Below are 18,303 nucleotides of genomic sequence, written 5' to 3' on the forward strand. Positions count from 1 at the left end.
CATGAAAATCCACTCCAATCACTTGCTTATTGTGCAAGAAAGTGCATAAAACCAAATGAAACAAATGAAAAATGCTTGTAAAACTAGCATAAGATGACTTGTCATCACCATGATTCTCACTTTTCACATACTCATGGATTATTTTTTAATTCACATTCCATATGCATTATTATTTATTACTTTACTTTGGGGCATTTTTGTCCCCTTTTTATTGCCTCATTTTTTTCTTTTTTTATATATTTTTCTTTCTTTTATTTTTCTATTTCTTTTTCTACATTTTTGTTTCATTTTTTTCACAAAAGTATATATAAACGTATCAATGCATATGGTTTTTACATATTTAATGCATAAGCATGTACCCAATCCCATGATTTTCAATAAAAATACAAATTACACTTTTACCTCAACCAATGTCCCAAGTTTTCCATACCCAAATGATACACAACCTCACTAGTCTAAGCTAATTAAAGATCCAAATTAAGGGACATTTGTTGTTTTTCCCTTAGGGGTAGTGATGTGCTAATATTAAGAACAAAAGGGATTAAATAGGCTCACAATTGGCTAACAATGGTTGATGAAAGGTAGGATATTTGGGTAAGTGAGCTAAATGAAATGATGGCCTCAATCATATAAATGCATGTATACATGGAATAATGGACATAAAGAATCAAACAAATCAAAGATTACAATCATAGAAAGAGAATGATGCACACAAGAATGAAAATAAATGGTTATAAGATGTAACCACACCATAAGGCTCAAAACTCACATGTTTGTGTTCTTAGCTCAAAAACCATGTTCCAAAATAAATTCTTCAAGCAAGTTCAACAGAAATTTTTTTTTTCAAATTGGTAGGGTACCCTAAAACAATTTTTTTCTTGGAAGAGAAATCATCACTCTAACCAAGTAGTCCTAACATAAAAATAAGTGGTAAAATATGTACAAATTCTAACTAACATGCAACCTATCATGTAATGCAACAACTAACTAACAAAGGAAATCAAGAATTGGTGTTGAAAAAGGAAATTATTACCCATGGAGATCGGTCAGACGACCTCCCCACACTTGAAGATTGCACCGTCTTCGGTGCATACAAAGAAGAGCAAGGTGGATGGGTTGCTACAACTGATGAGCTTTCTCAAAAGATTGTGCGGGTAGACTTGTTTGTTGCCCCATTTAGAAGCCTTTCGAATGCTTTCCTTTTTAGTGGCCAACCTAAAAGAAAAGAAAAAGAAAGAAAATTAAGCCCATAACAAAGATATCAAACCAAATAGAACATAGGCGGGGGCTAATGCCAAATAAGAGTAGGGTTATCACTACATGTTAGCTACGCATGTGTGTGAGAAAGCAATATAGGAACAGGGCATATCAACTAATACTTGATGCAAGAGGAAATTCAAAGTATAAGTGAATAACATGAAGAGCATGTTGCATCAAGCTTAATCAACAATTGTCACAAACAAGATTAGTGATAAGCATGAAAGCATTTGGCCCCATCCTAACTCAATGATAATGAGGTAAAAAACCAAAGAATAATGAATTAGGAAGGACTAAAGCACTAATCTTGTGTGTGGAACAAATATGACCATTAATGCTAAACAAGTCACGAAGCACCAAAACAATGCAAGAAATCCTCAACAATTGAGTAAGAGAATTCAACACCATTATTAAATTATTAAAATAAGAAACTTAGAAAAGAAAATAAGAACAAGTTAAAAAAACAAAATTAAATGCAATGAATAAAAGTATACAAATGCAATTAACAAAGAAAAATGAAAGATGAGAAAAATAAAAAGTGAAATTTTTTCTCTTTTATTTATTTATTTTTTATTAAATTTTTTTTGAAGAGACGGAAAAGAAGAAAGTAAGAAAGGAAGAAGAGAGAAAAAGAAAGGTAAAAAGAAAAAAGAAGAAAAGAAGGAAAAATGAGAAAGGAGAAAAACAGGGTGCAAATCCACGGGTAAGCGTCATGCGTGCTTATGCGTGGATTGTGCTTTTCACACAGTGCTCGCGCGATGTTTGCACAACTCTCGGATTCTTGTACCAGGAGTTGGGGAAGTGCAATCCACGCGTAAGCGCCATGCGTGCTTATGCGTGGCTTGAAAAAAAAAATTTTTTTAAAGTCATAAAAACAGAATTTAACACTCTCCTAACCTATAAACATTCTAAAGCAACCAAAATTCAAATTTAACAAAAATATTTAAGTTTTTTGAAAATTTTTCAAAAAGACAAAACAAATAAAACTTGCACTTCAAGCAACCTACTTTAACAATAATCTAAACTAATCAAAACTCACTACAACAACCTATCAATCAAAACAAAATGTATAAGAGTATAGAATAGAAGAAAACTACCTATAATGGCAACTCAAATCACTTATTAAGTATATATACAAGAGAATGGAAAGAGGTTTACCATGGTGGGGTGTCTCCCACCAAGAACTTTTAGTTTAAAGTCCTTAAGTTGGACCATTGATGGGGTCCTTGCTATGGTGGCTTATGCTTGAATTCTTCCTTGAATCCCCACCAATGCTTGCATTTCAAATAGCCTCTGGGATCCCAAATTAGGCGCACAAATCCTCCAAGTAAGCTTAAGTAAATGACAAGGCCCCAAGAGTATTGGTTGTTGAAATGAACTCCGGGGTCCCAAATCTTATTCTTGCACCCATCTTCTTATTGACTACTGATGAGCGGATAATTTATACCCTTTTGGCATTGTTTCTAGGTAGTTTTTAATATGTTTTAATTACTTTTTATTATTTTTTATTAGTTTTTATGCTAGAGAATCCTAGAAAACCCTAGAAAACCCTAGATAACCCTAGAAAACCCTTGAAAACCCTAGAAAACCCTAGATAACCTTCTAAAAAACCCTAAAAATCCCGAGAAAACTCTAGAAAATCCTAGATATCCCTAAAATACCCTAGATAACCCTAAAAAACCCTAAAAATCCTAGAAAACCCAAGAAAATCCTAGAAAACCCTAGAGAATCCTAGAAAACCCTAGAAAACCCTAGATAACCCTAGAGAATCCAAGAATAACCTAGAAAACACTAGAAAACTCTAGCTGAAATTGAGGGACCTGAGCAAAAGTCTGATTCAGAGGCTGAGAAAGGACTGCAGATGCTGTTGGATTCTAACCCTCCTGCACTCGAAGTGGATTTTCTGGAGCTACAGAAGCCTAATTGGCTCGCTCTCTATTGCGTTGGAAATTAGACATCTTGAACTTTCCAGCAATGTATAGTAGTCCATACTTTGCCTGAGATTTGATGGCCCAAACTGGCGTCTAAATGCTAGCCAGAGACCCTTTTTCTAGCGTAAAACGCCGGAACTGGCACCAGAACTAGAGTTAAATGCCCAAACTGGCATCCAAGCTGGCGTTTAACTCTAGAAAAGGCCTATGCACATGTAAAGCTCAATGCTCAGCCTAAGCACACACCAAGTGGGCCCCGGAAGTGGATTTATGCACTATCAGCACTTAGTTACTTATTTTCTGTAATCCTTAGTAACTACTTTTAGTATAAATAGTACTTTTTACTATTGTATTTGTATCTTTTAAAATTATTACCATCTTTGGACTTTTATGTTACATTTGGGAGGCTAGCCATTCAGCCATGCCTAGACCTTTTTCTCTTATATATTTTCTACGGTGGAGTTTCTACACCTCATAGATTAAGGTGGGGAGCTCTGCTGTTCTTCATGAATTAATACAAGTACTATTGTTTCTCTTTCAATTCACGCCTACTTCTTCTCTAAGATATACTCTCGTACTTAATTCAGTTAAGTCAGAATGAAGGGATGACTCGTGACAAACACCCACTATCTTCGTTACTCACTTAGCCAAGATCCGCGTGCCTGACAACTACAAGCGGTCTACATGATGTTCAACGTAGTCATTGGACGACAGCCAGAGTATAATCTCTTGGGTCTCTAATCCACGGACCGATTCCGTGAGATTAGAACCTTCGTGGTAGAGGCTAGAACCAATTGGCAGCATTCCTGAGATCCGGAAAGTCTAAACCTTGTCTGTGGTATTCCGAGTAGGATCTAGGAAGGGATGACTGTGACGAGCTTCAAACTTGCGAATGTTGGGCACAGTGACAGTGTACAAAAGGATAGAGAGATCCTATTCTGACACAAGTAGAAACCGACAGATGATTAGCTGTGCGGTAGCTGTACCTGGTATTTTTCATCCGAGACGAGAAATCCGACAGTTGATTAGCCGTGCAGAAACTGTACTTGGACCATTTTCACTGAGAGGATCATACAACTTGCCATGGAAGGGAGCACGCATGATTGGATGAAGACAGTAGGAAAGCAGAGGTTCAGAAGCAACAAAGCATCTCCAAACGCTTATCTGAAACTCCCACCAATGAATTACATAAGTATATTTATTTTATTTTACGTTTTATTTATCTTTTAATTATCAAAATTCATAACCAATTGAATCCGCCTGACTAAGATTTACAGGATGACCATAGCTTGCTTCAAGCCGACAATCTCTGTGGGATCGACCCTTACTCGCGTAAGGTTTTATTACTTAGACGACCCAGTGCACTTGCTGGTTAATTGTACCGGAGTTGTGAAAAGTGTGATCACAATTCCGTGCACCAAGTTTTTGGCGCCGTTGCCGGGGATTGTTCGAGTTCGGACAACTGACGGTTCATCTTGTTGCTTAGATTGGGTAATTTTATTTTATGTTTAAGCTTTTTATTTTTATTTTCGAAAAAAAAATCATTCAAAGAAAAAAAATTATATTTTTTAAGAATGAATTCTAGAGCTTTATGAGATATGTTGAAGCCTGGCTGGCTGTTAAGCCATGTCTAATCTTTTGGGCTGAAGTTTCTACTTTCCATTGTAGAAAGGACATGTCTGTATTTATTATGCTAAAGCCTGGCTGGCCATTTGGCCATGTCTAATTCCTTTGGACCGAAGATTTAGACTAACATTGCATGAATCCTGGAATTCTTGTTAAAAATCTTGAATTTCTTTATTTTCTTTTTCCAAAATAATTTTGAAAAAAAAATTTAATAAAATCATAAAAACCAAAATATTTTGTGTCTCTTGTTTGAGTCTAGTGTCAAATTTTAAGTTTGGTGTCAATTGCATTTTTATTATTTTCTTAAAATTTTTGAAAATTCATGCATTATGTTCTTCATGATCTTCAAGTTATTCTTGATGATTTTCCTTGTTTGATCTTTAATTTTTCTTGTTTTGTGTCTTTTCTTGTTTCTCTTGTGCATTTTCAAATTGTTAGTGTCCCTAGTAGAAAAGTTCCTAAGTTTGGTATCTTGCATGTCTTTCTTTTCTTAAAAATTTTCAAAAATATGTTCTTGATGTTCATCATAATCTTCAAAGTGTTCTTGGTGTTCATCTTGACATTCAAAGTGTTCTTGCATGCATTATTTGTTTTATTCTTAAATTTTTATGTTTTGTTTCATTTTGTTGTTTTTCTCTCTCCTCATTAAAAATTCAAAAGTAATATATATATATATATATCTTTTCCTTATTCTTCTCATAATTTTCGAAATTTTGAGTTAACTTGGTCAAAAATTTTTAAAATTTAGTTGTTTCTTGTTAGTCAAGTCAAAATTTCAATTTAAAAACTTTATCTTTTCAAATCTTTTTCAAAATCAATTATTTTTCATTTTTTTATGATTTTCGAATTTCATTCTTAAAATTTTTCAAAATCTTTTTCATTTTTCTTTTAATATTTTCGAAAATTTTAAAACTAATTTTTCAAAATGTTTTTCTTAATTTTATTTCATATTTTCGAAAATCCTTGCTAACAATTAATGTATTGATTCAAAAATTTCAAGTTTGTTACTTTCTTGTTAAGAAAGGTTCAATCTCTAAATTCTAGAATCATATCTTTTAGTTTCTTGTTAGTCAAGTCATCAACTTTAATTTTAAAAATCAAATCTTTTTAATTTCTTTTTCAATTCTTTTTCAAAGTAAATTTCAATCATATCTTTTTAAAATTTTAATTTCAAAATCTTTTTCTAACTTCTTATTCTTTCAAAATTTATTTTCAAATCTTTTTCAACTAACTACTTGACTTGTTTGTTTTAATTTTAAAAAAATTTACTATTTCTTATCATTTTCAAAACCACCTAACTACTTTCCACTTCTGATGCCAGGGCATCTTGGCTAGTTTTACTAGCCATTTTTTGTATAGCCATTACCAGGATTTGTTCGAGCCTGGAGATCACAATTTCGTGCACCAAGTTTTTGGCGCCGTTGCCGGGGATTGTTTGGGTTTTCGGCAAGCTTTTGGTCCGGTAACATCAGTGCCAGATTCCCTTTTGATCTGGCAACAGCACCAAGTTTTTGGCGCCGTTGCCGGGGATTGTTTGAGTTTGGACAACTAACGGTTCATTTTGTTGCTCAGATTAGGTAATTTTCTTTTTATTTTATTTTCAAAAATTTTTCAAAAATATTTTCAAAAATCTCCCATCTGTTTTCGAAAAAAAAAAATAATAAAAATATTTTCAAAAAAATTTATATTTTTTATTCAAAATTTTTAAGAATGAATTCTAGTGTTTCATGATGATTTGTTGAAGCCTGGCTGGCTGTAAGCCATGTCTAATTTTTGGACTGGGGTTTCAACTTACCATCACAAAAGAAGAGATTCTCACATACTTAGTTATTCTATACTTGAAAATTATCCATATTTGTTGAAGCTTGGCTGGCCATTGGCCATGTCTAGTGTTTTGGACTGGAGCTTTCTTTGAAAGCTTGGCTGGCTAGTGAGCCATGTCTAATTCCTGGATTGAAGCTTTAGACTAACATGGCAAGATTCCTGGAATTCATATTAAAAATTTTGGAATCCTTATTTTTTCTTTTTTTAATTTTCGAAAAATATAAAATAAAAAAATCCAAAAAAATTAGAAAATCATAAAAATCAAAAATATTTTCTGTTTCTTGTTTGAGTCTTGAGTCATATCATAAGTTTGGTGTCTTTTGCATATGCATCTTGCATTTTTCGAAAATTTCATGCATTCATGGTGTTCTTCATGATCTTCAAGTTGTTCTTGGTAAGTCTTCTTGTTTGATCTTGATGATTTTTTGTTTTGTGTTGTTTGATGTTTTTCATATGCATTCTTGAATTCTTAGTGCGTAAGCATTAAAGAATTCTAAGTTTGGTGTCTTGCATGTTTTCTTTGCATTAAAAATTTTTCAAAAATATGTTCTTGATGTTCATCATGACATTCATAGTGTTCTTGGTGTTCATCTTGACATTCATAGCATTCTTGCATGCATCACATGTTTTAATCTAAAAATTTCATGCATTGCATCTTTTTAGTGTTTTTCTCTCTCATCATAAAAATTCAAAAATAAAAAAAATATCTTTCCCTTTTTCTCTCATCAAATTCGAAAATTTGAGTTGACTTTTTCAAAAAATTTTTAAAATCAAATTGTTTCTCATGAGTCAAATCAAATTTCCAATTTGAAAATCTTATCTTTTTCAAAATCTTTTTCAAAAATCAATTCTTTTTCAAAAATCTTTTTCTTATTTTTATACCAAATTTTTAAAAATAACATAATCAATTAATGTTTTGATTCAAAAATTTGAAGTTTGTTACTTGCTTGTTAAGAAAGATTCAAACTTTAAGTTCTAGAATCATATCTTGTGATTTCTTATGAATCAAGTCATTAATTGAGATTTTAAAAATCAAATCTTTTTCAAAATTAGTTTTTAAAATATCTTCTTATCTTATCTTTTTCAAAAATATCTTTTCAAATATCTTTCCTAACCTCCTAACTTCCTATCTTTTCAAAATTTGTTTCAACTAACTAACTAACTTTTTGTTTGTTTCTTAACTTTTTCAAAACTACCTAACTAACTCTCTCTCTCTCATTTTCGAAAATATCCCCCCTCTTTTTCAAAAATTTCTTTTTAACTAATTATTTTTATTTTTATTTTTGATTTCAAAAAAATTTTCGATTTCCAACATTTTTTTAAAAAAACCATTTTTCAAAAATCACTAACTCTTTTTCAAAATAATTTTCGAAAATTATCCCTCCNNACTAACTAACTAACTTTTTGTTTGTTTCTTAACTTTTTCAAAACTACCTAACTAACTCTCTCTCTCTCATTTTCGAAAATATCTTCCCTCTTTTTCAAAAATTTCTTTTTAATTAACTAATTATTTTTATTTTTTATTTTTAATTTCAAAAATTTTCGAAAAAAAAAATACTAACAATTTTCAAAAACCATTTTCAAAAATCACTAACTCTTTTTCAAAATAATTTTCGAAAATTATCCATCTCCCATCTCATTCTATTTATTCATTCATATCCTAACATCTCATCTCACATCTCTTCCATTAGTACAGTTGTGTTTCTTCCTTTACATCACATTCTTTGTCTCCCACTCTTCTTCCACTAATAAAGGGATCCCTATACTGTGGTATAAAGGATCTCTATTATTATTATTATTATTATTTTTCTGTGCCTTCTTCTTTGTCATATGAGCAGGAGCAAGGACAAGAACATTATTGTGGAAGCAGATTCAGAACCTCCTAACATCTCATCTCACATCTCTTCCATTCGTACAGTTGTGTTTCTTCCTTTACATCACATTCTTTATCTCCCCCTCTTTTCTTCCACTCACACAGGAATCCCTATACTGTGGTATAAAGGATCTCCATTATTATTATTATTTTTCTGTGCCTTCTTCTTTGTCATATGAGCAGGAGCAAGGATAAGAACACCCATCCTGGATATATTCTATGATGGTTTATCTGAGCTATCAAAGATGTCATTGAATACCTCTGCAGGTGGATCCATTCACCTAAAGAAAACGCCTGCAGAAGCTCAAGAACTCATTGACATGGTTGCTAATAACCAGTTCATGTACACTTCTGAAGGAATCCTGTGAGTTGGGGAGATGATAGCCAATAACATCAACAGGGTGAGAATGTGAATGTTGGGGAGATGATAGCCAATAACATCAACAGGGTGCTGAAAAGCACCAAAGATAGCACAAGGCTAGCATTCTCCAGTATTATCCAGAGACTGTGTGATGAAGCATGGGTTGAGAAGATTATTGATGAAGTGCTGGTAGAACAAGACAAGCCCAAAACTGCCAAGAAGATGGCCAAAGTGGTGGCTGTCAACCCACTTGAGAGGAGAAGAGAGCATAGAGGACATGCTCATGTGCCACAAGGGCAACCACAACAAGAAGAAGAGCAACCACATTACCTAGCACTTCAACCACCACCATACCAACAATATCAACAATTTCCTGAAGGTTTCAACTAGGAGCAAGTGCAAGGAGATATACACCAAATGAAGGGAGATATACATCATCTGAGAGAGGATGTCAACCAACTCAAGGATAATCAACAACAACAATGCAACCAAGTGAATCAGAACATACAACAACTCCAAGGGAGTATGGAGCACATGAAGGAGTAGCAAAACCAGATCAATTGGGGAGAGATGCAAGGCAACCTCGGAATAATTATGGAGCAACAACAATGCCAAATGGAGAGCCTTGCTGAGTTTAGGTATCTTTATGAAGCCAGAACTATAGCAAGAGGGGAGTATGACTGCTACGCACAGACAAAATTATGCAGTAGCCAACATGAACCCCAATTATCCAACCTACAAGCAGAAGATAGAGGAGCTCAGTGCTAGGCAGGAAGAAATTGCATATCAGCACAAAGAAAATGTAAAATCATACATGAGGAGGCTAGGATTCTGGAGCCCAAAGACACAAAGGCACAAGAGGGATCCTCCAAAAAGGATAATGATGACTCCTTCCCTTCCAAAAAGAAAGACAAAGGAAAGGGGCCAATGAACTAAAGCTGCTCAAGGTTGTTGAGTTCCATGGTTGACACTCTCAAATTTCTAGATTTCTGTTTAGTTTCTTTATGTTTAAATTTCTGTTTGATAATAAATAGCAATGCTATGATAGTTTATGCTTAATGCTTAGTTTTATTTTATGCCTGAAGTCTTTTATGAGCCCCTTGAATTACAAGAAAGAAAATGCAATGTTAGTTCAAGTTCATCTACATCAATAAAAGATTAGTTTATTTCCATAAGAGTTGCTGTGAGTTGTTACAAAAATAAGAGCAAAAGAGACTAAGACCAAGTGGAATTGTTCAAAAACTAAGAGATAAGGAACTAAGTGTAGAACCTTGAATGAACTGGAAAGAAAATGAGTCATGAAAAGCAACTAGGCTTAGAAGGTATGACAAGTAGAAGCTAAGGGGTGTCCTTTGAATATCTATAGAACCAAGAAGTAGTAAGCAATAAGGACCCAAGGCTCTGAGCATCAACTACTAGGATGAAAAGAAACACTAAATAGCTCAAAAGAGTTAGAGAACCTAGTAGGTGCTTGTGGTGAAGATGTGTCAAGAAGAGACCTGGGCAAGTAAATTCTTAAGGGTGTTTCAACACCTAGTACCCTAAAGCAACTGGTTTGGGAGTGCTAATTAAAAGCCTAACTAAAGGGTTGTCTTGAGACAAAATATTTAGAGTTGTGGTCAATGAAAAAGAAAAGTGAAAAAGGAAAGAACAACCAAAAGAAAAAGAAATAACTCTTGCTACTTCAAGGTGACAATCAATGAAAAGGGCCCCTAAAGCTTATACTTGGAAAACCCTCAAGGATCTAGAATTTCTTTATGACATTGAAACAAAAACATTCATGTGTTAAATACTTAGTCCTATCCTTAGTAATGTTTTACATCCATTCAAGGTCAAGTCTCAATCCATTTAAGAACTACTCACATTGATTTGCTTGGGACAAGCAAAGCTTAAGTTTGGTGTTGTGATGACTTGCATCATCTACCCTTTTTTCTTGTATAAAAAGGACCATAAAAGAGCATAATCTCATTTGATCATTGCAATTCATGCATTATTTGATGAACATTTTGGTACACTGCTTTGAAATGGGTTTGTGCTATATTTCAGGTGGAAAAGACATCAAAAAGGCAAGAAAAACAACAAAACAAAGCTGGGCGTGTGAAACTGGCGTGCCACTTAGAGCAAACGCCACAAAAATGTATGGGTGTGGCACGCTAGGAGCTGAGCATAGCACGCCAGTACTAAATTCCAGAAAGGATCCCCAAGCTTTCTATATGGGCGTGGCACGCCAGGAGCGGGGCGTGGCACGCCAGCACAGTTTTCCAGAAGAGGAGCCCAAAGCCTTCACATGGGCGTGGAATGCTAGAAGCTGGGCGTGGCACGCCAGTGTAATTTTCCAGAGTGCAATGTTGAAGGCCACTAAAGCGGCGTGGCACGCCTAGCCCATCACATACTATGGACGTGCCACTTGAACCATGGGGCGTGGCACGCCAGTTCATCCATCCAGAGGGGATCATCACTTGGACGTGCCACTTGGTATCGAAGGCGTGGCATGCTAGCTTCAAATTGTCACTTTGGCGTGCCACTTGAAGAGCCAGGTGTGGATCGCCAAGCTAAAAAGAATCACACTAAAGGGGCGTGCCACTTGAGAACCAAGGCGTGTCATGCCAGTACAAGATTCCAGAGAGCAATATTGAAGACCCAAAAGGCTGGGCGTGCCACTTGGTATCGAAGGCATGAAACGCCATCTTTAAATCATCACTTTGGCGTGCCACTTGAAGAGCCAAGTGTGGCACGCCAAGCAGGAAAGAACCACATTGAAGTGGGCGTGCCACTTGAGCATCAAGGCATGGCACGCTAGTACAAGTTTCCAGAGAAGAGGTTGAAAGCCAAAAGGACTGGGCATGTCACTTGATGTCGAAGGTGTGGCATGCCAGCTCTCCATTGTCAATTGGGCGTGCCACTTGAAGACCCAGGCGTGGCACGCCAGCACTCAAAAGGGCCAAAACAAAGGCTGGACGTGCCACTTGGTGTCGAAGGCGTGGCACGCCAGCTACTGAGTCAAAGAAGAATACTGGGCATGGCACGCTAGACCTTGGGCATGCCACGCTAGTTCAACTTTCTAGAGAAGGGAGATGGAAGGAAAAAGCGTGGGTGCGCCACTTGGGTTTGAAGGCGTGGCACGCCAGGACAACACCATCACTTAAGAAGACCCTGGGCGTGCCACTTGGGCTCGAAGACGTGGCACGCCAGGGACATCAACACATGGGGCGTGCCACTTGAAGAGCTTGGCGTGGCACGCCAAGCCAAATTGGAGGCTAGGCGTGGCACGCCACCTGAACGCCAGCCAAACGCCAGCCTGGAAGATCACGTTTATTAAGTTTCTTTTCTCTCCGAATTGTATTTTTCTTTTCTCTTTTGTATTTTCTTTATTCTAGTGATAGGAGTAGTATAAATAGCCCCTGAAAGTACTAAGAAAGGGGTTAAGCATTTGAGCTATTAGTTGTAGTTAGATTTACTTTTCACTTTATCATCTCTTCCATCTCTTGTACTTTTCTTTGAGCTATGAGTAGCTAAATTCCCTCTCATTGAGAGAGGGAGCTCTGTTGTACTTGATGGATTAATGATAGTTAGTTTCTTCTTCTCTTCATATTCTCTTTGATTTTCTAGAAGGAATTTCATTTTAATGTTAGTGTTCAATCATCTTGGAAAAGAGGTTGAATGCAAAATGGGTTTCATGGGAACCTTGGAAAAGGAAACATGAAACCATGCTAGAAATTCCTTCTCACACTTGAGTAGGATCTGGGTTTTGGTGTTTGGATATGGTGAATATAATCCTCCCTCTACTTGGACCTATGATGATGTATACTTAATTTGAATTCTCTAGTATAATTTTGTTGAGATCTTGTGTTAGATTTATGTTTTCTTATTATTTCCCATTTTCTATTCATCTTACGAACTTTGTAGATCTTGAGTTTCTAATGATACATTGATGTTTTCCATGATTAATAGTATGGTTTGAGTGATTTTCTATTGATATTTATTAGTGGGTACTTTCAATTTCCAATTTAATTGCAATTTGAATATGTCTTTTATTAATGCTTACCATGTATTTGATGAAATGTTTCCCTTGATTATGGAGTAATTTTCTTTACTCTTAGCCTAGGCTAGGGGAATTGGGCAAACTTGAGTCATTGGGTCCAATGGATTTGGTGATTTGAGAACCCTTAGTGGTCAACTTGATAACCATTGACACTAGCCTACTACTAAGTCAATTAGTAGCTAGGTTGGGGCTTATGGATTGATGTTCATCAAGCCATTTGATATACATCAAGTATAGAAGAAAACTTAATGAGCTTGGTTCCTCACAATTTCCAAGATATGATTTTTAGACAAGGAAGGTGACCCCAATTCCTATGCCTAGCCAAAAGTTGCTTTTTTAATTCATATTTGAAACCTAAAAATTTCAATTGCTTAATTCTAGTTATAGTTACTTGTTTAGTTTTAGAGTAGAATTATATTAGATGTTCTCTTATTAGTTTGAAATTGCTCATACCTTACTTTAGTTACTTGATTTAGTTTCTTGCACTTTAAGATTTCTTGCTTGTTAAGTCTATTAGTTTAATTTCTTGATCATGACTTCCAACCCCAGAATTCTAACCAATGTTGATGCACACGTTTGCCCATTCCTTATGAGATGACCCGAGGTTTGAATACTTCGGTTACTTTTATTGGGATTGAACTTTGTGACAACCAAATCTTTAAAATTTGATTTGAGGATTATTTGTCGGTTGAGAGCTACACTTGCAACGTGAATATTTTGTGAAATTCTTTACCTACGATAGCCAACCTATCAAGTTCCTAAACTTAACCCTAGGACGTTAGTTACTCATGCTGATAGAAAAATACAATGGAAACGTAAAAGTGGGCAAGAGTCTTCTAACAAGGGTGAACTCTTGTATATATCTAATCTGCCAACTAAGGATTACAAAAATAAGATAAACTAAGTTGATATTGCAAAAATCTACTTTTAGGCCTACTTGGTAAGTGTTTGGGCTGAGCTTGAGTGTCCCCCATGAGCTAGTACTCCTTAGGGGCGTTGAATGCCACCCTTGGGCTCCCTTTTGGGTGTTGGACGCCAGCTACTCCCCTGTGGCCGCTGGACGCCAGGAATGGGGCTGGTGGCTGATATTGAACGCCAGTTTTGGGCCTTCATTTCTAAAGAAAGGTATAAACTATTATATATTTCTGGAAAACCCTGGATGTTAGCTTTCCATAGTCGTTGAGAGCGCGCCATTTAGACTTCTGTAGCTCATGAAAAGCTCTTTCGAGTGCACGGAGGTCAGATCCTGATAGCATCTACAGTCCACTCTCTGTCTCTGAATCAGACTTTTGCTTAAGCTCCTCAATTTCAACCAGAAAATACCTAAAATCACCATAAAACACAAAAACTCAAAGTAGAATCCAAAAATGTGAATTTTGCACTTAACCTATGAAATATAATAAAACTTAAACAAAACATAACAAAAACTATATGAAAATAATGTCAAAAAGCGTATAAAATATCCACTCATCAGTCTCCCCTTATTCTTTGACCGCTCCTTCCAGCTCAATTATCTCAACTTTTTGCTCTTGTTGCAATCCTTTCTTCAACTTATTCTCTTCTCCTTGAAGCTCCAAATTTCCCTTCTCATTATGCTCCTTAGTTAATTCTCCACATTTAACAAACAAGGTATCTTGGATAATTGAGCACAATGATGCCAATTGGCTCACCACTTCGGTTAGGCTAGCTATGAATTCCCCTTTCTTTTGGAGATGAGAGTAAAGATCTTGTTGTTCTTGCATGAAGGGGTGGAGAAATTCATCAAATAAAGGAGATGGTGGAAGAAAGGGTTCATTGTTTGGGAGAAAGGGTTCATAATTGGAAGGTGGTTGATAAGTGAGGTTCCTGTCGTGTTGGTCTAGAATTTCTCTTATAGGAATAAGAACTTTGTTGTAAGCATAGCTCCAAACCAATAAACAATTCTCACATAAAAAATTTGAGTTGTCACAAGTACAAACCCCAATGAAAATTTACCGATGTATTTAGACTCCGGGTCGTCTCACGAGGATAGCAATGAAGTGGTCAATTATTGGCTATGAGAAAGCAAGGGGGGTTTGATTAATAAGAGGGCAAGAAATTAAGTGAGCAAGATGCGTAAATCAGATAGGTAATTAAAGGAAGCAAGATAAAGGACTCTTGGCTAAGACTTATGTAATCGAGATCACTATCCTTGTCAACAATTTAAACATTGATAATCATGCGGAACCGAGCTCATTACGTCTACTCACTAAAGCCTTAAGTACGTAATGTCTACTCCTAGGCTTTGAGTACGTCAAATGGCTTGATCAACATCAATCCATAAGTCCCAACCTAGCTACTAATTAATTCAGTAGTAAGCTAGAGTCAGTGGTTATCAAATTGATCCCCAAGGGTTCTAGAATTACCAATTCAATGAAGCCCAAAGACTCAAGATCACTCAATCCCCTTAGCCTAGGCCAAGGGTTAAGAGAACTACTCAAAAACTATAGGAAGCATTATATCAAACACCTAATGTGCAATAAAAGTAAACATCACAAAATGCTAAACTTAAAGAAACCCATAACTTTCATAAGTGAGAAATCAATAATAGCAAGCAAGATCAACATAGAAGAAACATCAACATCAAATTGCATTAAATGTAAACCAAATTCAACATGAGTTTATCATCACAAAAGAAAGCAAAATGAGAATTTAACATTACATCTAAGAAAGACAAGATGTAGAGGTGAGAAATTGTGAAAGAAACAAGATGAAATCAAGTAATTAATTCAAGATCCAAGACATTTTAACCTAATCCTAACCTAATTCTAGAGAGAAGATGGAGCTTCTCTCTCTAGAAAACTAACTAAAGGCTCATGTTGGCTAACTAATTACTCCCCCTTTTCTTGGACTTCAATTCTGCATGAAATACACTCAGAAACAAATTGGATTTGGGCCTGGGCAGCTCAAAAATCGCCCCCAACATTTTGCCTTTAAGTGGGTCACGTGAGAGTATCGGCGCGTACGCGTCGATTGGCTGTTTCTTCACCTGCGCGGACGCATCTTGTACGCGTGTGCGTCTCTATGGAAAACCACTTTTGCGCGTGCGCGCCTGGTACGCGTGCACTCCCATTGATGCATTCTCAATCTTTGTTTCTTCATGCATTCTCCACTTTGTATGCTTTTCTCCTCATTTCTTCCATCCAATACTTGCCTTATGAACCTGAAATCACTTAATAAATATATCAAGGCATCGAATGGAATTAAAGTGAATTAAAATCACCAATTTAAGGGCCTAAAAAGCATGTTTTTTACACTTAAGCATAATTCAAGGGAGAATTACAAAACCATGCTATTTCATTGAATAAATGTGGGAAAAGGTGATAAAATCCCCTAAAATAAGCACAAGATAAACCATAAAATCGGGGTTTATCAAATCTCTCCACACTTAAACTAAGCATGTCCTCATGCTAAAATCAAGAAAGAAGCAAAGGGTATCAACATTTATTCAATGCAAACTAACTAAATGCAATCTACCTATATGCACCTATTTACATGAATGCAACAGCTTAGTCAAAATAAATCAATCTCCAAGAATACATATGCAAACACAAGGGCTAAGGCAATAGCAATCAAGGCAAACCACAATTGGATTGAATCATTGAAAGATTTTACAAACTTGCAAGAAAAGATGATCATGGGTGGAAACATGTAATTGAGCGATCGAACCCTTGCCGGATGTATATCCGCTCTAAGCACTCAAGTGTATGGGGTTGATTCACTCAATTCTCCCCTAATCAAGCTTTCCAAGATTTGTTTTTCATCTAACAATCAACAATTACTTTATGCATCCATACAAATATCATGAGGACTTTCCCATATGTTGTAATGGGGCTAGGGTCAAGGTAGGATGCATATGGTCAAGTGAGCTTGAAATTTGGATCCTTGATTAACTTAAACTTCCCACCTAACCTATGACAACCTATATAATTCTAACAACCTAGCTATCCATTCTTCACTTTTACACACACTTATGTATTCTCTTTTGATCACCACACACATGCATTGAACATTATTAAGCTTTGAACTTTGGAGCATTTTGTCCCCTTTTTATTGTAGTTCTCTCTCTTTTGTTTTTTGAAAAGAAACATAAACTATATACAAGAACATCAATGCATATGGGTTACACATGATTAATACATGAGTATGTACCCAATTCCCAAAATTTTCAACATAAATACAAAAACACACTTTTATCTCTACCCAATGTACCCAACTTTCCCAAAATCAAATGATGAACACTCTCACTAGCCTAAGCTAATCAAAGATCTAAACAAGAGACATTTATTATTTTTCTCTTAGGCTTGTAATGTGCTAAAATTAAGAATAAATGGGTTAAGCATAGGCTCAAAATTGGCAAACAATGGAAGATAAAAGGTAGGCTATTTGGGGTAAGTGAGCTATTTGAACAATGGCCTCAATCATGTAAATGCATGTATACAGAAAATAATGGACATAAAGAATAAAGCAAATCAAAGATTACAACCATAGGAAGGGGATAATGCACACAAGAATGAAAATAAGTGGTTATATGATGTAACCACACAATTAGGCTCAAAACTCTCATGCTTGTGTTCTTAGCTCAAAACATGATCCACAAAGTGTGTTAATCAAGCAAGTTCTAAAAAAATTTCTCAAAGTAGAATCCAAAAATGTGAATTTTACACTAAAACCTATGAGAACTCTATAAAACTTAAACAAAACATGCTAAACTATATGAAAATGATGCTAAAAAGCGTATAAAATATCCACTCATCACAACACCAAACTTAAACGGTTGCTTGTCTCCAAGCAACTAAAGACAAAGTATGATAAAAAAAAAGAGTAAGATACCATAAATCTCAAAGTTTCCAATGAAGCTCAGTTTCAATTAGATGAGCAGGACTTAGTAGCTTTTTGCTTCTGAATAGTTTTGGCATCTCACTATCCATTGAAACTCAGAAATGTTAGTCTCCTTAGGAACTTAGATTCCAGATGATATTATTGACTCTCCTAGTTCAGTTCTTTTTTATTCTTGCACACAGCTTTCAAAGTCTTGGTCGTGACCCTAAGCACTTTGTTTTCCAGTATTACCACCGGATACATAAATACCACAGACACTTTAACTCGGTGAACCCTTTTGGATTGTGATTCAGCTTTGCTAGAATCCCCAGATAGAGGTGTCCAGAGTTCTTAAGCACACTCTTAGGATCTTTGGATCCTTTTACGCTTGTCTTTTGGTTTAAAGAGCTATTGGCTTTTTCTGCTTTTTATTTATTATTTTTTTTGCCATTATTTTTTTTCATGCTTGTATTATTTTTTTTGCAGCATGCTTTTTCTTTTTGTTGCTTTTTCTTACTTCAAGAATCAATTTATTTAGATTTTTTAGATC

This window comes from Arachis ipaensis, chromosome B10 (assembly GCF_000816755.2).
Source record: "Arachis ipaensis cultivar K30076 chromosome B10, Araip1.1, whole genome shotgun sequence".
Taxonomy (NCBI): domain Eukaryota; kingdom Viridiplantae; phylum Streptophyta; class Magnoliopsida; order Fabales; family Fabaceae; genus Arachis; species Arachis ipaensis.